This window comes from Ovis canadensis, chromosome 7 (genome assembly GCF_042477335.2).
Source record: "Ovis canadensis isolate MfBH-ARS-UI-01 breed Bighorn chromosome 7, ARS-UI_OviCan_v2, whole genome shotgun sequence".
NCBI classification, from domain to species: domain Eukaryota; kingdom Metazoa; phylum Chordata; class Mammalia; order Artiodactyla; family Bovidae; genus Ovis; species Ovis canadensis.
In genome coordinates, this window is record NC_091251.1 from 96,874,354 (window position 1) to 96,895,127 (window position 20,774).

At 47.0% G+C, this 20,774-nt stretch overlaps 2 long non-coding RNA genes across 3 annotated transcripts in view; both read left to right on the top strand.

Annotated features, from left to right (window-relative positions):
- The first annotated feature begins 212 nt into the window (after window positions 1-212).
- On the top strand, window positions 213-3,097 carry LOC138443911 (uncharacterized). Of its 2 annotated transcripts, none has more exons than XR_011258358.1 (3): window positions 213-410; window positions 1,656-2,385; window positions 2,468-3,097. It is a non-coding gene; the product is annotated as an uncharacterized lncRNA (long non-coding RNA). The 2 variants fall into 2 exon arrangements; XR_011258357.1 differs by having other exon boundaries at window positions 237-410; window positions 1,656-2,375.
- A 75-nt stretch (window positions 3,098-3,172) lies between these two features.
- Window positions 3,173-20,774, top strand: part of LOC138443912 (uncharacterized) — a 28,276-nt gene continuing 10,674 nt past the window's right edge. The window contains exon 1 of the long non-coding RNA XR_011258359.1: window positions 3,173-3,304. This is a non-coding gene — a long non-coding RNA (uncharacterized lncRNA). The remainder of the gene's footprint in view (window positions 3,305-20,774) is intronic.

Here is a 20,774-nt window from a genome sequence, read left to right on the forward strand (position 1 = left end):
GCCAAGCCCAGGTTTCTGCCAGCCCTTCCCAGCTTCCGGCCCTTCGCTCCAGGCCAGGTCGCGGGGTCCAGGCGGTGCCAGGAGCTCTCAAGTCCTCTATTTACTGTTTGGTTTCCATGGTGACACGTAGGCGCCGTCAGCGCCTTCCGTCATCAGCCCCGCAGCGCGGTCCCCCACCCGGCGCCGTGACGTCTGCCCGCCGCTTCCGCTCTGCCCAAATTTGGCTCAGCCGCTGCTCGGCCAGCCGGGCGGAGGGAGCGGGAGGAGGGAGTGGGGGGAGGCTGGGAGTCGGGCTTCGTCGTCCTCCTCTCCCTCCCCCTCCCCACGCTCTCGGTCTCCGGCCACGCCCCCGTACGGGTGCTGCGGACCCCTGGGTTCCACGCTATCCAACCCCGCGACCCTCGGCGGAGGCAAGGCGTGGGGACGACAGGGACCGCGAGGGAAGGGGTGGATGATTGATTGACGAGCCCCGGGATCCCAGACATTTCTTGTCTCGTTGAGACTGCAGCCCAGAGTTGGGCCGTCTCGTCTGTTTTGGGCTGGGTGAGCTGAGATCATGATTTTCTCCCTCTGTGCCCGGAAATCATGGAAACAGCCATCCTTCGCCTCTGTTTTATATATTATAGACTTGAACTTAAAATCTTCGTCTTTGGCGCAGTGGAAAGCTTTGAAGACCGAGATTCTGGGAATCAGTGTTGCCCCTTGGGGGATAAATGACCTTGGGAAGGTCACTTTCTTTTGCTTAGCCTGGTAAAATGAGCTTTGGCGAGGTGGGGCGCAGCGGCGTCAGGCTTGGGAGGGGAGATCGCCTGCATCACCTTTTAATTTTACAGTAGTTACGGGCGGGAGGTGGGGGTGGGGAGACCGGTTCGGGGAGTGAGGGGAGTGGGGGAGGCCGGGGGGCAGTGCATGACATAATTGGAATACCGGTGAAGTTCTTTGAGGACCCCCTGCCATTCTGACCCCCGTAGCAACTGGGTTTGTGCGTTTCTTTGCGCCTTGGTCGTATGGGCGCTTAATTAACTGTTGCTCACCGCTTATTGAATGAATCCCAGGCAAATTGCTTTCGGATTTCACCTTCATAAATCCAGACCCCCGCAATTCCTCTTACAGGCGGAAGGAGGGATATTGCGGCGATGATTAATATCGCGCAGCAGGGTTGCTGATGTAAAGCGACTTGCAGATGTAAAGGGCAATAAACATTCCTGGGAGGAATCCAGCGAGATTCCAGAAATCTCGGAGGGAGCCGTGGGTGTGTGCTGCCGGGCCAAGAGGGCGGGGGTGGGGCGGGCAGTGCCGCAGTGGGCACTACCCGGGAGCTGACTGCGGGCGTGGGGGCAACTCTTCAAGATACTTAGTCCTGGCTACCGCCCTTCCCCGCCACCCCCTTACCGCCAGCCCCGTCCCCAACCCCAACCCCCGCCCATTCCTCAGTTCCTCTAACCAAAGGAGTGTTTCAGAATTTAAGAGCTAGAACGCACATCAGATACTATTGCTCAAATTCAGCCTTTCAATTTTACATACGGGGTACTAAGGTTCAGAAAATCTGATTCACTCCTCCAAGTTTGCACAGCTAGTTAGAGACAGATAAAAGCCAAGATTTCTGGCTTCACCTCCCACCTCCCCTCTAATCCCCTCTGCTTTTGTGACTTCAGGGCCCTGTTGCCTGGCTCAGATGGTGGAGCTTGCAGTAAAGCTGAATACTGACATCAGAGCTCCTTCAAGGGTGCCAGCGGCATGCCTCCTGTCCCGCACAACCCACAGCATGACATCAGGGGTGATGGCCAGGAGGTGTGTTATCCCCAAAGCACAAAGCATTCCTCCTCCTAGTGACTGGAATGGCTACACTTGTCCAGAGACCCTGAATTGTTTGCCCTGAAACTAGGCTTAGATTAGCAGTTGGTCATTTTTGATAGTTACCCAAGCCTAGCATCAAGTTTTCTCAGTCAAGACAACAGAAGGCATGAGTAGCCTCAATCCATGGAAACCCCTATTCTGCCTATTGGAAGATCTTTTCATGGTGCTGGAGAAGACTCTTGAGAGTCACTTGGACTGCAAGGAGATCCAACCAGTCCATTCTAGAGGAAATCAGTCCTGGGTGTTCATTGGAAAGACTGATGTTGAAGCTGAAACTCCAATACTTCGGCCACCTCATGTGAAGAGTTGACTCACTGGAAAAGACCCTGATGCTGGGAGGGATTGGGGGCAGGAGAAGGGGACGACAGGATGAGATGGCTGGATGGCATCACCGACTCCAAGGACATGAGTTTGAGTGAACTCCGGGAGTTGGCGATGGACAGGGAAACCTGGTGTGCTGCGATTCATGGGGTCACAAAGAGTCGGACACGACTGAGCGACTGAACTGAACTTTCATGGTACATAGAGGTTAGATTCTCTTTAATGTCTCTCTTTCAGTTTCACCCGACTTCCTCTGACATTCTATATTCTGTTTCTTCCCTGATTCTAGGCAGCCCAGTCTGAGACGACTGATGCCCACCGCTGGCCTCAGGCCATGCCAACTCTTCTGGGGAAGAGTCTGCGATCTTTCCTCTTTCTCTCTGGTTTGTACTTGGGAGCTCTAGCGACAGAAGTAGCAGCTCTGCCTCCTGGTGGACATTTGAGGCAGAGCACCCTTCTCCAATTCTAGAAGCCGCCTAATGGTTAGGGGAAGAGATTTTTCTTTGTTCGCTCTGATGGAAATAGCAAAACTTGACAGGGGGAAAAAAAAACAACCCCAAGTTTTTTTTTGTCCCTGTATTTTAGAAGATCAGATTGATTTGGACGTAGAAAATACTCTCTTGTTTCTCTGGCCTCTTTTTTTCCTTCTGCCAAGTCTTGCTGTTTCCATGAGTGAGCAAGGTTTCCTTGCCCCTTCTCTTTATTTCAAACTCCGCCTCCTTCATAACACTTTTCTGACTCCTCTCCTATATATTTTATGAATTACAGCTGTGCACAGACCCAGCACATGAGTGTACACTTACTTGCTGTCTTTTCTGTAGTTTCCTTGAGAGTGGAGGCCAAGTCCTGGGTGTCTTTTGTGTTCATTGAATAATGCCCAGCACAGGGCTGGGGATAAAACCTGCTCTCAAGCCCTTGAGGATTAATTGATTAATTTCTCCAGAAGCAAATCCAAGCCTTTGCTTTGATAAACTTTCCTATCAGTTCTTTGGAGGGGGGATCTAGATAATGATCAAAGATAGCCTTGCACAAGAAGGAGTTTCACAAAGCAGTTTCACAAGAGAACACCACCCCACGCAGAGAGGGATGGGGAAGTGCGAAGTGAACTCTCTGAAAGATGAGGAAGGTGAGAACACGGGAAGGTCAAACGATGAAAATTTAGGGGCGGGGGGCGGGAGGAAGGCACTTTGCTTGTGGGATCAGAGAGGCAGCACAGCTTCTAGAGCCGGCTTCCTGTCCAGACCCCACCACTTGCAGTGTGGCCATAGGCAAGTTTACTCTGTGCCTCCGTTTTCTTATCTGTAAAGAAACTACGTGTCTCCTGGCCTTATTCTGGGGATAAATTGAGCTGATATTTGCAAAGTGCTGGAATAGTACCTGGCACATAGTAAGTCTCATATAACAGTTTGTCAGATCATTTTCCAATGTAGCTGTCTTGTAGATAGAATGGAGGAAGGTTGTATGACCTTTTTGTTCCCTTCTGCACTGACTTCCTGAGCAGGCCATGAGCTATGTGGTCGTACAGGTCTGGGTGGATTCCTGTCCCTGTTACTAGTTTTTTGACCTTGGGCAGATCATTCTACTTCTCGGAGTCTCAGTTCATCTGTGAAGGGGAAGGGGGCCAGATAATTGTGGTTACCTCGAAAGACTGTTGTGTGCATTACATGACTGTAAAAAGCCTGGCATGTCAAGAGTTTCGTAAACAGAAGATATAATTATTATTATCTATGAGAGGAGCCATAGGTAAAGGAAAACAGAGTCTCCAGCATCCTTGAGGTTTCCAGAAACACTGAATGTAGTGAATGGCAGTGAGATCAGCTCAGTTCCTGGCACTTAGGGGTGGGAGGCTAGGCCCTGCATCTGGGCCATGACTGGATATCAACATCTGAGGAAACCAGGAATGGTTTGGCTTGTGGATCTGCTCTAGGAACATTTTCTGCCTGAGGGCTGTCCTGAGGGAGTGGCTCAGTCAGGCCAGGTGCCAGCAGTGGGAGGCCCCTTCTTCCCAGAAGGGGGGCCTTTAGTAAAAGAGGGCGTGGGCAGGGTGGGACTTAGAAACCTGTTGTTGAGTGTGTGTGTGTGTGTGTGAATGGCCTGGAGACCTCCTACCCCAGGAGCTGGCCTCCCAGGCCTGGCGTGGCCATCCACATGGCCAAACCTGCCTGCACAGCTCCTCAAAGCTGCCCTTCCCAGCCCTGACCTGGGATATCCCAGAGTGATTGCCGGCAGCTATCCAAGGGGTGGTGGGAAGGAGGGTTGTGATAGTCTTACAGTCAAATTACCCTTCATTCCCTTCAGCTGCATTTATGGAAAAGTACTAAATGGAATATACAAAAGCTGTGATGCAGTCCTTCGGGTTCTTTTCGAAGGGGGAAGGAGGATTGCAAAATCCAGCGATGCTAGAGTGTTGCAATCGCGACCATGTTGGGAACCACTTTTACCGTCCCCTGTGACCCAGGAGGAATTGCGGGCCCTGGCAGGCCAGAGTCTATGCTAAGTAAGTTGTCATTCTGGGATCCCAGACAATTTTAGAATCTGTTTGGGGAGTGCGGATGGATCTGTAAGCCTCATTTCAAACTCAGGTTTCCAGTCATGGCAAGGGAGGGGTGGGCCCCAGTGACTAGTACCTGGAGCAGAACTCAAACGTGGCTTGTGAAGTCACGAAGGTGCTAATATTGGTTGTCTCTGGGGAGGAAGGAATATGTTTTTCATTTTTTCCTTTTTGCTTGTTTGTACTCTCTGATTTTTGTTTTTGGCGAGCCCACATACTACTTTTGTAATAAAAATGTTTTTTAAATGTTCCCAGCAGAACAGTACGTTTGGTTTTTTTTATGGGTAACAATAATAAATGAAAAGACTCAGAACTCAAAACACCTCTTGATTTTTTTCCTTCTCCCTTCCTTTCCAGAAGAAATAGATGCTCTTGATGAAACCTTTGGAAATTCAGATAGTCAAAGTAAAAAATCACCTATAATCACATCGCAGAGGTTTCTGCCAACCATTGTAATTTTTCCTCCCTTTCCTATATTGGAAACTTTAGTTTTATACTTTTAAATTTATACATTGTAGTTTTCATGAAAATAAGGCTAGAATACTGTTTTATAATCTTGTTTTTCTATATCATACATCATGAATACAGACAGTTTTTTTCTACCTGCTTACTTTAATAGCTAGTCAGATAGGATTCTAAACATCCAACAATCAGTTATGTATTGTTGGACCTTTGGGTTGTTTCTAAGTGATTTTCTATCCTAGACAAGGATGCAAGAAGCTCCGTGGCAAATTTTTGTGCACATCTGAGATTATTTCATTCAAGGTGGGCCGAGGGCATGCTCCTTTGTAAGTCTTTTGAAATATAGCTGTGCGGTCAGTACAGTGTCACAGAGGATGGTTTGCAGCTCCTGTTACAAATGGGAAGGGAGTATTGGCTTAACCAATTTCTAGCTATGCAATCTTGAGGAAATGACTTACCCTCCCTGCAGTTCAGTTTCCTCAAATGATAACAGCTTATGGAATGAGACTGTTGTGGGGACTGGATGAAAAAGAGGTGTCAAGTAGCACAGCACATGATGAGCCTTCAGTAAATGGCGATTGTTTCTGACTCAGGGACGGTCTTTTCTTTGGGGCAAGAAGTTGTTTTTGAAACTGAGGTCTGGTTGCCTGGCAAAGTTGAGGGGAAGAACTGGAGTGGGTTTAAATGGTGAAGGGGAAGACACTGAGACATGGACGTCTCAGGCACAGTGGTCAGGAATCCATCTGCCAATGCAGGGGACACGGGTTTGATCCCTGGTCCGGGAACATCCCATGTGCCACGGAGCAACTAAGCCCATGAGCTGCAGCTACTGAGTCCCTGCTCTAGGGCCTGCATGCTGCAGCTACTGAACCCGATGCTGCAGCTCCTGACGCTCATGCGCCTGCAGCCTCTGCTGTGCAGCGAGAAGCTACCATAATGAGGAGCCCACGCACCGCAATGAAGAGGAGCCTCTGCTTGCTGCAACTAGAGAAAGCCTATGCACAGCAAGGAAGACCCAGTACAATTAAAAAAAAAAAGTGGACAAGGGATCGAGAAGGGGCTGATGAGGGCGTTGTTTTCTAGTCACTAAGTCGTGTCTGACTCTGCGACCCCAGAGACTGCAGCATGCTGGGCTTCCCTGTGCTTCACTGTCTCCTGGAGTTTGCTCAAACTCATGTCCATTGAGTCGGTGTAGGCTGAGGAAAAATTAGCAGAGAAGAGCGTGTCCTTGAGGGAGATGGAGAACCCAGTGGACAGGGGTGAAATGTCCACGTGGTACAGTTTGGAGCTTGGAAACCAAGCCAGGTGCCAGTCGGTCCCTGTGCCGCCGAGGAGCCACCTCTGTAAGATCCCAGATGGAGCCTGTGCCCTGTGGCCCCCAGTCCCGTGAGGCTGCTTTCTGCCTTTCTGCTCTCAGCCTCATATTGCATCACTCCAGGCCAGGGTTCTTTCCATTCCTTGAGTGTGCCATCTTCCTGTCTGTTGGGTGGCCTTGTATGTTCTGTTTCCCCCTGCCAGTAACATCCAGTCTTCTTGGCCAATTCCCAGGCACCCTTCTGATCTCAAGCTTAAAGCTCGCTTCCTCGGGGAGGCCTTCCCTGACCATTTGGTTTCAACTGGTCACTTTCCTCCTGTTTATTTTCTCTGGGCCTCTGTACCTACATAGCAATGTCAGAGTTTGTAGTTATTGTGTGTTTGTGATTTTTTACCCCTGGTGTTCTCACTGGGCTGAAAGCTCCATGAAAGCAGGAACAGGTTCCTTTTTTTTTTTTTTTAACTCACTCTGTACCCCTGATGCTCAGCACATAGTCGACATTCAACAAACAGTTACTGAAACAGAAGAAGAGTAAGCCAGTTCATTTGTGATCTGTAAAATACCTTGATGTCTCCTTCTGCGGCTTCAAACCCATCCTAACTGATGCTGGCTTATTGGCTGAAGGAACAGGAAATTTGGGGGCTGTGAGGACTGCTTTAGCCAGTTCCTCTCTTGTCCTCTCCCTTGAGGAAGTAGCCTTCTCCTTCTAAGACTAGAAACTTTTTAAGCCAGTGCTTCTCAAGCTTGTTGTTGTCATTCAATCTCTAAGTCATGTCTGACTCTTTGAGACCCCATAAGCTGACTGTAGCACGCCAGGCTTCCCTGTCCTTCACCATCTCCCAGAGTTTGCTCAAACTCATGTCCATTGAGTCAGTGATACCATCCAGCCATTTCACTCTCTGTTGCCCCCTTCTCCTCCTGCTCTCAATCTTTCCCAGCATCAGGGTCTTTTCCAATGTTGTCAAACTTAAATGTGTTCTCAAACTTACCTGGGGATCTCCTCAACATGCTAATTCTGATTCTGTGGTTCTAGGATCCTCCTTAGGGACAGGTATCTTTAACAAGCTCCTGGGTCAAACCCATGTTGCTGGTCTCAGGACCACTCTGAGCAGCAAGTCTTTGAGTTTACAGCTTCCTTCTGTTTTACCCACCAACCATTTCCACGTCTCCCTGGAGAAGGGAAAGGCTACCCACTCCAGTATTCTGGCCTGGAGAATTCCACGGACTCTGTGGTTCATGGGGTTGCAAAGAGTCAGACAGGACTGAACCACTTTCACTTTTCTATTCCCATGCTTAAGATTGAGTCGCTGCTCCCTCTGCTGGCCACTCCAGGGCATGACAGTCATTGACTAAGATAAACAGCGTGTCAGTGGTCTGGTGGTCCAGTGGCTAAGACTATGCTCCCAATGCAGGGGGCCCAGGTTTGATACCTGGTCAGGGAACTAGATCCCACATGCCGCAACTAAAGATCAGCTGAAGACCCTGCGTGCCACAGCTGAGGCCCCGTGCAGCCAAGTAAATAAATAAAAATAATAAATGTTAAAAAAGACGGCATGCCAGAAATATAAAACTTACACAAAATTCTCGCGGAACGAGATCTGCTAAAAGTAGATGAGCACTGCTGCTGTTAAATCGCTTCAGTCGTGTCCGACTCTGTGCGACCCCATAGACGGCAGCCCACCAGGCTCCCCCATCCCTGGGATTCTCCAGGCAAGAACACTGGAGTGGGTTGCCATTTCCTTCTCCAATGCATGAAAGTGAAAAGTGAAAGTGAAGTCACTCAGTCATGTCTGACTCGTAGCAACCCCATGGACTGCAGCCTTCCAGGCTCCTCTGTCCATGGGATTTTCCAGGAGCACACAAATTTTAATAACACTAGGAAAATGTGCTCTTAAGAATACACTCTGTAAAGGATCCCAGCTATGCTGAGGCAAAAAAATTCCTGGAGCAGAAGGATGTTAAGACTGAGAGGAACCCTTCCAATCCTCTCTTCATTGATTTTCTTCTTTTGCTGCTGTTGGCTTTTCCCACTTTTTTTTTCTTAATCAGGGCTGCATTATGACTTTCATGGGCCCTGGGAAGTTTGGCCTTTGAAGGTCCCTTTCTCTATAAAAATTAATTCAAAATTTCTTTCTTTCTTTCTTTTTTTTTTTTGCAAAAGCATGAAGGGGTTTTATTTCTAGCTTGAGCCAGGGCTCCCGTCTCATCCAGCGCAGTGGAGTCTTGACGAGAGCCCGGAGCTCTGAATCACATCTACTTTTATACAGATGGTTCTTTGTTCCTGTAACAGCATAGCTGATTGGCTAAAAAGTACAGGCGCACGGGACTATTAAACCTCGCATCCCTATCCGGATTGGCTCGGGACTGGGGGGGTGGGGTGGGGGGGCTACAGGGATTTTTCTGATAGGTCAAGCTACACTGCCTGCAGGAGTTTCCAGTGCCTCAGCTTTTCTAGAGACTAAACCTCAGGCCTAGCCTGCCCCTTAGAGCCTGTCCTGGCTCGTTTGATCCTAATAATCCCTCCCCAAAAGGGGTGAGGGGAATTCTGGCAGGGTCAGAAACTCATGTGAAAATAGCACAGAATCCCAGTTGCAAGATAAAGAATAACTGAAATAGTACCTTTTGGCTCATCCAGACAGTCCCATTACGGAAGCGGATCGGGAAGAAAGTGGGGCAGGGGCTTCAGTAAGCACAGAGTAAGTTGCCCCAGTATCTAAAAGGAAATCGACGGACTGGCCCCCCACAATTATTAATACCCGGGGTTCCTCAGGTGTAATTAGGACAGGAGCTTGTGTGGGGACCCCCGGGCACCTTCAGTCCTGATTGTCTTGAGAGTCCGACCCCAGAGATCTATACCTCTGAGGGCAGTCTCTCTTCTAGTGTGGTCCTTTGCAGACTGGACATGGAGCCGGGGGCGGTTTAGATGCCTGAGGGCAATCCCGCTTGAGGTGCCCCTCCTTTCCACAGTAATAGCAAGCCCATCCCTTTTCACCTGGGTCCCTCTGGGCATTTTTCTCAGGCTGCTTAAGAGCGTTTTCATAGCCATTGCGAAGGCTTCTGCCTTTTCCTTTGTCTTTCTTTGCCTTTCTTTCTTTTCCTCATATTCCCTACCATAATAGACCATCTTAGCCAGTTGTAACAGAGTATCTAAAGACTGATTTGGTCCATACGCCCGTTTTTGTAGCCAATGGCGGATATCTGGAGCCGACTGAGTGATAAACCTCTCTTTTAAGATCACTTTTCCTTCTTCACTTTCAGGATCAATCTCAGTGAATCTGTGAAGAGCTTCTCTTAGTCTAGCTAGGAATTTACCAGGAGCTTCCTTCTCCTGTTCTATGTCTGCCAATTTGCTATAGTTTAAAGGCTTAGAACGCGCCTGCCTGAGTCCTTCAAGAATACATCTGACAAAATGACTCTGATCCAATCTTCCTTTAGCTGAGTTGTAGTCCCAGTCTGGTTCTATAGTTGGGACCGCCTGATTCCCAGTGGGGAGGGCCGCTATCTCGTCCTCCCTCTTCCCTGATTCATTACCAAGCCATTCATCTCCATAAGCAACCGCTTTCCCCAAAACTCAAGTCTTTGAGTCGGGAGTCAGCGTTTGTCCCAAGATGTACATCACATCCTTCCAAGTAAGGTCATAAAGCAGAGTAACACCTTTAAAAGCTCTAATATATTTTTCTGGGTCCACTAAATAGTCTCCCAGATCCTCCTTGATTCTTTGTATTTCTTGATAAGAAAAAGGCTTACTAACTCTCATAGACTGATTATTTCTCCCGGTGGGTGTTTCATAAAGAGGCAACAGCTTGTGTGGCTCTTCCTCAGTCTCTCTGGCTGCTCTGCACATATGATCCCAGGGATAGACTGGAGACACATGTTTTTCTTTTTCTCTTTGTCTCCTGTCCTCCATCTCATCTCTAACTTCGATGGTCTGAGTTTCTATTGAAACCAGAGTAGTCTGAGGTCGTACTGAGACAGGAGTTGTTTGGACCTCCACGTGGGCAGTTTGAATCTCAGTCTGGGTTTCCATTGAGACCAAAGCAGTTTGAATCTCAGTTTGGATTTCCACTGAGACCAAAGCAGTTTGAATCTCAGTTTGGGTTTCCACTGAGACCAAAGCAGTTTGAATCTCAGTTTGGGTTTCCACTGAGACCAAAGCAGCCGTTCTGAGGGGGCTTTTCTGGCTTTCAGTTAGCTCAGCTTGGAGCCCCAGGTATGGGGGCAAAGTAGGAGGACAGGAGGGAGCTGAAGGTTTCACGCTCAAATCTATACCCTTAGGACATAAGTCTGGTATAATTCGCAGAGAGAAAAAGGGCAACACATATACTACTTCTACCCACTTCCCTTGTTCCTTACAGAACCGGTCTAATTGTAAAACAGTATTATACTTAAGAGACCCTCCAACTGGCCACCGTCCGCCGTCCTCCAATGGATACCGTGGCCATGCAGTATCACACAGGAAGACCACGTGTGTCTTCTTTAAGCCCTTGGGATCTATCCCAGTTTTTCAAGATACAGTTCAAAGGAGTGAGGCTGGAATTGTTAGCTCCCATCTTGTCCTGAAGGATCCCGGATGAGCCCCCAAGATGAAAGGTTGTTGTTGAATCACGATGCCGGGATTCTTGGCCCCCGGAGGAGAATTCAATCTGGGGCTAGGGACGAGGCTTGATCGCTCAGAGCTTTCGTGCAATAAAGTTTTATTACAGCATAAAGGAGATAGAGAAAGCTTCTGACATAGGCATCAGAAGGGGGTAGAAAGAGTGCCCCCAAAATTTATTTTTATGACTACATGGTTATAATGATTAATAGTCTGAGGAAGTTTGAATAAATTGTCCTTTTGGGAAAGAAAAGTTAATTTTTTTCTTCTGATTTTCAAACGAAATTAAAGCATCTTTGTGGGTTCCTAAAAAATATCATGGGCCCCAGCGCCATCCTCTTGTGTCAGCCCTGTTCTCCACGAGGTGGCAGACAGCATATTCTTAGTGCTGTTCGAATCTGCATACCCACCTGCTTTTAGTGGAAGATCTTGCTCCCTGAGAATTTTGAGTTTTAAAATTCTTGTATGTTGTCTCTCTCTGTATGCCCAAGAGTGTACTAGGTGCCTTGAGGGTCATTGTGCTGCGGCAGCAGGTGACCAGACTGAACATGTTAAAGGACTTAGACATATACTGTGCCTGGAGTGTTCACTATGTGCCGAGTGCCTTAAACATATCACCTAAGTTTCAGAGCAGCTAATACCCATGCTGTACCCTGGAGAACACCATTGCTGAGGAGGCGACCTCATTTTCTCACCTCCCAGGAGAGGAATTAGCAGATCTGGGATCTGAACCCCAGGCCTGTCTGATCCTCTCCATGGGCAGGGACAGGATATACAATGAGGTCCCTGCCTAGATATCTATTTCCAAATATATGTTACACTACCAGAGCCACCAGGGGCAAGACGTCAGGGAGAGTGGGAGGGTCTTAGCGGGGAGAAAGACTGAAGGCTGGCTTTGGAGCAACAGTCACTGCAGAGAGATGAAATGGCAGGGAAACGCCCTTAAGGCCCCAGAGATGTGGAGGGGGTGGTAGGGTGCGCTGGTTCAGGGGACCATGAGGAGACGTCCCAAGTGGGGAGGAACTCAAGGTTCCGAAGCAGAGGGTGATGAGGCAGAGTATGGCTATAGGGAGTGAGGGACTTGGGCCCAGTCTGATGTTCAGTGAGAGCTTCTTTGTTTCCTTCCTGAAATAGTCCTGAATCATTAATGACTTAGTCAAGTTTTCTCCATCCTCCTGCCTCAGTTCCTCATCTATCAAGTGGGAGTGATGAAGCTTGCCCTGCCTTCTCAGAGAGGTCAGGAAGCTCAAATGACTGTCAGTTTCACAGGGATGGGGAGCCTGTGCCTGATTCAGGCCGTAACCCGGGGGCCTGGGTGCTCAGCACACATTTGGTGAAGACATGGGCGGCACACGCACAAATTCCTTGAAAAGTCACGTCAGAAGACAGCATGGCTGGAGAAAGAGCCCTGAGCCAGAAGAGGGCGCTCTTCAGTGAAACAAAGCTTGATGTAAGAAACCCCCAGGATTTTCTGCAGGATTGGGGATTGAGAATCTGCATCCCTAGGCTTTGCATTTGGCTTTAGGATTTAGGAGGTCAAGTCATTCTATTCTAAATTCTTATATCTAAACCTACCTTCACTCTAGTATCCTAACTAGGAAAAGAAGCTAAAATGTAGTTTCTCTAGTTCACGTTCTCTTAATGCTTTAGGCACTTAGTAGAGATGTCATTATTTTTATTTGGGAAGGCAGAGCTTAAAAGAGCAACCACCTATCAGATCTCATGATTTTGTGCGTCAGGAATTAAGACAGGAATTGGCTGGGAAATTCTTCTGCTCAGTATGGCAAAGACGGATGTCCTTGGTGGTATTCAGCTGGGGGATGGGCTGGCCTGCAGGGTCTGAGATGGCTTTACTCATATGACACCTAAGTTATTTAACATTTTATGTGGTTAATGTCTGTCTCCTTTACTAGTCCAGAAGCTACCAATGGATGGGAACTGTGTTTATTTTTTGTCTATCATTTTATCCTTAGTGGCTGGCACAGTGCCTGGCCAGCTTAGACTTAGTAGATAGCATTTGTTAAATGAATCAATGATGTAATTCTTTTATAAAAAATTAATTTGGGGTTGTACTGGGTCTTTGTTGCTGTACATGGACTTTCTGTAGTTGCAGCAAGCGGGAGCTACTCTGTCGAGGTGCTAGGGCTTCTCATTGTGGTGGCTTCTCTTGTTGTGGAGCGCAAGCTAGGCTCTGGGTGCCTTGGGCTCAGTAGTTGTGGCAAACCAGCTCAGTTGCTCCAAGGTATGTGTCATCTTCCCAGATCAGGTATCAAACCAGTGTCCCCGGCATTGACAAGCAGATTTTATCCACTGTACCGCCAAGAAAGTCCAAGTAATTCTTTTTTTTTTGCCACAGGCTTGTGGGATCTTTGTTCTCTGGCCAGGGATCGAATCCAGGGCCCTGGCAGAGAAATTGATGAATAGCAGTGAAATCCCAACTACTGGGACTGTCAGGAAATTCCCAGTGATGTTATGCCTATAAAAAGTGTCAGGATCCTTGAGAAAAAGGCTCAGGTAGGAGTTACTGATAATGATGATGATAGTAGCTCAGTAAGTGCCAGGACTGAGCTAAATACTGTCCAACCTGCCTGGTTGGCATTGTTTACCCCCGTTTCACAGATGAGGAGCTGACATGCCTTCAAAGGCTGAAACGAGAGATATGTTTTATGTCACAAACGAGAGGATGCAGGGTAAACTCAGGTGCCCTGGAGGTCAAGCAAGTTATTAAAAGGAGTCATTTGAGAGATAAAGACCGGGGGATGAAACAACCAAAGGCTATCAGGTATGTTTTCAAATTAGTTCAAACAATGTTCCAGATCCCTGCTTCTGCATTATCCAAATAATAGAGGCAAAACCTTCTCCCGTGATGAGGCAAAGATTCACCTGGGTGTCTATCATCACATTCACTTAAACTCTTCCTCAAAATCCACATGATTGTTTCTTCTTCATCCTGGATTTATTCATTTTTGTTGTTTCTACACAGCTAGAATGTTCTGCCAGCATGTTGTAACACTTCCTTCATTTGATCAAAGAACAGGTTGGCCTGTCATCATGAGCAGAGCCACAAAGCAACATGGGTTAGTAACAGTGCCCTTGATTGAAATTGCCTGCGGGGTCAGAGTATTAGTGGATTATCTGAGGCCCAGGCTTCTTGTGGGCTCTGTCTTGTAGATCTTGTTACTATGACGGGGGAATACCCCAGGTTGCCAGGAAATTCCTGTCAGGGCAGGCTACTGACTTCCCTGCACCCCAGGGATTCTAAGCCCAGCCCCCTGAATCCAATCAGCAAAAGAGCTGCCTCAAACTGACAAGCAAAACGAAGCCCAACAAAAGCAGCTGGAGCTCAGACAGACTTGGGTGAGGCTGGGAGGGGAGTCAGGTCTGGCGTCATCCAGGCTCTGGGCCAGGCTGTCGTCATGGTGACGGCCAGCTGGTTTACTAGCGGGCAGCAGAGCCAGCTCTCTGCAGGGGGGAAGCCTGAGTAGGGGGCTCCCCCTGGGGGTGCTGTGCTTCTCCAAGTAATAGGAACCTGTGGAAAAGGCATGATCCCTTCCAGAGAGAGGCGTCTTCTCACAGCAGCCAGGCAGGCTGCCTGGGGTTGTGGGACGGCGGTGGTGGCAGTGGGCTTAGGGAGGCTGGCCAGCCTCAAAGGGAGGGAGGCGGCCACTGAATCAGCAAAGAGGCCTCTGGAAAGGCTGGAAGGCTTTCCGGGCAGAAAGGATTTACAGCTGTGTTAGCTTTCTGGGCAAAACATGAATTAAAGTAGATCACAGAGTTCTTTAAAACAACAACAACAAAAAAAACACACAAAGAAACGATACATACACAAGAGCAGCCAGTGGAGAAGAGAAAGGCTTTTGGGAGGCTCAGAGGTGGCACATGAAAACGTTTTATGTCCTTCTCTGGGAGCTTTTTATCATTTTCTTCTTCTTCAGTTCTGATGATCACAATTTAAGTCATTATCTGGAGGAATGAACAGCTTTCAGTGAAAACAAAACATAAGAAAACCTCTGTTGTGTCAGGCAGGGCTAAAAAGATGTTCACGTCCATGAGAGTGAATTACTTCAGGGTACAGAAGAGACTCCCTTTCTGGCTAAAGTGTGACATCAGCTAAAATCAATGCAATGGAGGAAAGAATCTTGGTACCTTCCTCCAGACATCTTGCTGCAAAAGTGTCTGTCATACGAAATACTGTATGGTTCCTCTCACGTGATGTGTTCAGAGCAGTCACTTCACAGAGACAGAGTAGAAGGGTGGTCGTCAGGGGCTAGGGGCGGGGAGATTGGGAGTTAACAGTTTCATGAGGATGGAGCTGCAGTTTGCGAAGATGAAAAGAGCTCCGGAGGTGGTGATGGCATTTGGCCAAGGAGGTACTGAAGGCCATTGAATTGTACACTTTAAAATGGTCAAACTGGTAAGTTCTATGTTATGCATGTGTATGTGTGTCAGCCACTTAGTCATGTCCAACTCTTTGTGACCCCAGCCCACCAGGATCCTCTGTCCATGGGGATTCTCCAGGTAAGAATACTGGAGTGGGTTGCTATTTCCTTCTCCAATGTTATGCATATTTGACCATATATATATATATATACATTTTAAACTGTCTGTCAAAGACTGTCTCCTTGTTGTACCCGGTAGTGTCATTCGCTTGGAGGCTGACCCCCAGGGCTTGTTGGCTCAGCTCTCTGAGCCTTTGCTGTGTCATCCATTAAGGAGACATATCCATCTTCAGCCAAAAGGGAAGAATGGACATGAAGGCATTTAGCAAACAGAAATCCACCACAAGGACGTGAAATGTGATTAAGATATTATTTCAAAATTCATTTTTAATGTATCCAAATGCCAAGGGGTAAGTTGAAAGGAGAAAGGGGGAGCCTTGAGGAAACTAAGGACAGAATTATATTTGGCAGTTAGAGGAACTGGAAAAAAGCCCAAATATTTTAGGAGAGGAGAAGAGAATTTTGGGCTCATTCTCAGAGGCCAGAAGGTATGACCAATTTGGATGGTCACAGCAATTTAAAATACTTCTCCCTTTTGCTCTGCTTAAATTGAGAAACCAGTTAAGCCCACCCATCAGGAGGAAATGAAATGAAACAATGTCAAAACATCACCTCTCAAATTTCAGGAAGGGAAATGGTGCAGTTACAACACAATGCTGGGTGGGAGTTTGTGGGATCTCGAACCCAAACAGGTGGTGGAACTCAAGTCACAGAGAGTCCCAGTAACTGTCAACAACTAACTCAAAGCAACTTTTTTCTTCCATTTAAAGAAATACACTTTTCACCACCATTACCACTTACCCAATATATGTCCTATTAGCATAAATTAGCATGTGCCAGGCACTAATGTAAACTCGGTACATACGTTCTCTTTTCATTTGTTGTAAGAACCTGGCAAAGCAAATCTTTTTTTATAGATAACAACTTGAAGCGTATGTCCGGAATCTGTTCTTTCTGGTTCTTTATTTCCTCATCTATAAAGTGAGAATAAAGTTATAGCTAGAGAAGAGTAGCGGCTTGCTTCAAACCACACAGCGGGGAGGTGGTGATGTCAGGATTTGAGCTCCCACTCATTTGACCCCAAAGCTCTGCCCTGGAATACACTGAAAAGTCGTGATTACTGAGCAGCTTATGAAACAAAACTGGTAATGAATATTTTGCTCTGAGAGCAACTAGAACAAGGAATGGGTAAATTGCTTTTTTGTGACATTGTGTGATATCACTTCAACACAGGAGGAAGAGCCATGAGCATTGTGGGTCATCAGGGATGTGGCTTTAATGGTGGATGAAACCACCGAGCACAGAATATGAAACAATGCTTGGCTGTGTTATGTATGTGCGTGTCATGTGTCTTGCATGTTTCGTTTCATCTATATTGTATGGTGCACGGGTTACGGATTGTGCCTTCAGTCATTTGTGTTGTCTGTGTGTGTATGTGATGAGTGTATTATGTGTAAGTGAGGGAGACGTGCATGATAACCAGTTTCTTTAACACTGTAGACAAGACATTCCAACAGCCAGCACGAACTTGGTGCTCATTCTGAGCTAGGCGCTCTTCTTATTGCTGTGCGTATAATAACTTGTTCATCCTCACAACAGTCCTTTGCAGTAGCTGGTAACATATCCTCATGTTATGCAGGAGGATCGGAGGCATGGAAAGATCAATTAAGTTGCTCCAGACCCCCTGGAGAGTAAGAAGTGGAGCTGGGATTTGAACTCAGGGAGACTGGCTTCAAATTCTGTGGTTTTTTAATTCTTTCCTTAATCGGTGCCCCTAGATCACCACATGAGAATGGATAGATTCTCTGGATGGAGAGCCTGTGGACAACGAGAACACACGTGGCCAAGATAATCCACCTAAATCAAATGTTAGCCAAGGTGAACCTACTATTTCTGGCCTTGTTGTGTTACGTGTGATTCCTATCAATTTAATAATTATTAAGAATTGAAATTAAAAGATGCTTGCTCCTTAGAAGAAAAGCTATGACAAACCTAGACAGCATATTCAAAAGCAGAGACATTACTTTGCCAACAGAGGTCCATCTAGTCAAAGCTATGGTTTTTCCAGTAGTCATGTATGGATGTGAGAGTTGGGCCATAAAGAAAGCTGAACGCTGAGGAATTGGTGCTTTTGAGCTGTGGTGTTGGAGAAGACTCTTGAGAGTCCCTTCTGCTGCAAGGAGATCCAATAGTCAGTTCTAAAGGAAATCAGTCCTGAATATTCATTGGAAGGACTGATACTGAAGCGCCAATACTTTGTCCACCTGATGTGAAGAGCTGACTTATTTAAAAAGACCCTGATGCTGGGAAAGATTGAAGGCAGGAGGAGAAGGGGACAACAGAGAATGAGATGGTTGGATGGCATCATGGACTCAACCGACATGAGTTTGAGCAAGCTCTGGGAACTGGTGATGGACAGGGAAGCCTGGCGTGCTGCAGTCCATGGGGTCACAAAGAGTCGGACATGAGTGAGCAACTGAACTGAACTGAAGAATTGAAAAGATGGTTGAAAAAATCTTATAGACAAAATGGTTTCATTGATTTGTTCTCTCTAAAAACTGGGGGCCACCTGGAGATGATCAGTATCTATGGATAAGACGTTCTCTAGGGCATGAGAATAGTCAGTGATTTCTTTGAGATAGGATGGCATTTCCCCTCTTGCCTTTCTCCAACTGTCTTCCTGGGGCCTGTCACTTTCAAGTTGAGAATAGTAGAAAGGGGTCTTGATGGTAATGCCCATCAAGGTGGAGAAGGAGTCTGAGCCTGTTACTGTAGCAACATAAAGGAAATGATTAATCATCCATTCATCTAGCCATTAATCCATCGAGCAAACTCTCAGTGTTGAATGAGATAAAGTAGTTCTTTTTGTGGAGGATCTATTCCAGTGGAGAAAACAGACTTCAAACAAATGAATAAACAACAACAACAACAAAAAATACACGTCCAGATGGAGATAAGGTTATGAACAAAATAAAGCAGGAAAAGAGGGGAGTGACTAGAGTGGGAGTGTAGGCATATTTTAGATAGTGTGGCCATAGCCCATTAACTGAGGCTCTGCAAAGAGATTAATCCAATTGCACAAATAATCTGATTATCTTATACATCTGCATCCCAAGCCCAGACCCCACTCTCAGTGGGACTGCTTTCTTCTTGTTCACTTTTTCCCACAGGATCTGATGGCTACCTATTTCCCTAAACCTTTAGCAGTAGAATGGAGGTAGGTCATGGACATTTTAGGAAGGAGAGAAGGACAAGGTGAAGCCAGATCCTGGGGAAGAAACAAAAAGTTTCAAGGACTTGGAGACCCCTGGGATGAAGAATGTAGTGAATGTTCATTGGTTACCTACTCAATATCCATTCCTCTTCTCCCCACTTCCAAAGAGCATCCAGATTCTCCTTCTGGGTTTCGGTGGGATGTCAAGAGGGTTTCTGATTGTTTGAAGCCAATCTGGAGAATATCAATCCTTTTGCCTCCATGCTTGGTTCAGATGGAAGAGTGCAGTGTGACACCTGAGTCTTCTGCTGGATGTGGCAGTGAAATTCTCTCCTCTCCTGGTATAGACACGGATACAGGTAGCTGTATGTCCATCTTATGACCTTCATGGAAGCCATCCTGAGGACAAGGCTACCGCATGGGCAGAAAGCATAAAACCCATAGCACTGGCTTTTCCCTGTGTGAATCAGTTTGTTGTGAACTCCAGCACTGGCCACCTGATGCGAAGAACGGACTCATTTGAAAAGACCCTGATGCTGGGGAAGATTGAAGGCAGGAGAAGGGGACGACAGAGGATGAGATGATTGGATGGCATCACCAACTCGATGGACATGAGTTTGAGCAAGCTCTGGGAGTTGGTGATGGACAGGGAAGCCTGGCATGCTGCAGTCCATGGGGTCGCAAAGAGTCAGACACGACTGGGCGACTGAACTGAACCAATTTATTCAAAACACTATGTATGCTTGTTGTTTGCTAAACACTCTTCTACATGCTTAGGGAAAATTTCTGTCCAGTTTTTGCTGGCTTTTCTTTGACTAGCATGGGAGGAGTGGTGGGCAGATGACCATCAGAGTCAGACTGCTGCTGCTGCTGCTGCTTAGTCGCTTCAGTTGTGTCCGACTCTGTGCAACCCCATGGACTGCTTGGGTTTAAATCCTGGTTCCACCACTCCCTGGCTGTGTGACATCAGGCAAGGTATTTAACCTCTCTGTGCAACAGATAACACATGCAAAAGGAGATAATTGTAGTGTCTACCTCAAAAAATTGTTGCAAGGATTAAATGGGTTAAGGTGAAGGGTGTAAGATGATACCTGGTTTGCAATGCGCCACTTGATCATGGTTTTGGCGTAGAGGACTTATCTGTCTAGCTACTAGGGGTGCTCAGTTGCCAGCCCTTTACGAGGATTGCCCCTGTTGAAGGTGATCGTGTCACTCAAGCCCATGGTCTCTTTAGGGAATCATCTTGCATCCAAGGACTGACCTATGAGATCTATAAAGGCTGGATCCCTTGCCTCCACTCAGGACAACCCGAAGAGGACACCCCAGTTCTAGAGCTCTGGAAGGTTGATGAAGGCCTTTGTTGGCTTTCCATCTCAGCTCTGTTTCTCCCTCCATCCAGTCCTGCTTCATTTCCTTCCCTTTCTGCAGATGCTGATCCAAACAGCACATCCTCTGTGTGGTCTCAGAGTTTGCTTCCTGGAACCCAACCTATGGCTTGATCAATGTTAACTGGCCTCATCATCATCGAAAAGCAGCCTAAGGGAGAGAGAAAACATGAGAAAGAGTGCAAAGGGGAGAGGCTGCCCTTCTAACTGGGAGAGGCTGGCCATATATAGGGTGCAGGGTAGAATGGCTAGAACAAAGACCCCACACCTTCTTTTTAATTGAAAGGAAGGTTGATACACAATGTTCTGTTAGTATCAGATGTACAGCAAAGTGATTCATTTATACATATATATCTGTATCTATTTCCTTTTCTAGACTCTTTTCCATTATAGGTTATTATGACCCTGTACTCTTTTGAGGAGCTAGAGAAGTAGTTCAGTACAGTTTGAGAAGTGGGGGTGTTCCTAAATCTCCATCTCCAGTGACTTCTGTGTGCATTGGGATTGATGTCTTGAACCTGAAGTAAAGCTCTATGTATGAACTCGACTGGCCAGCATTGAGATTTTTATTTCTTA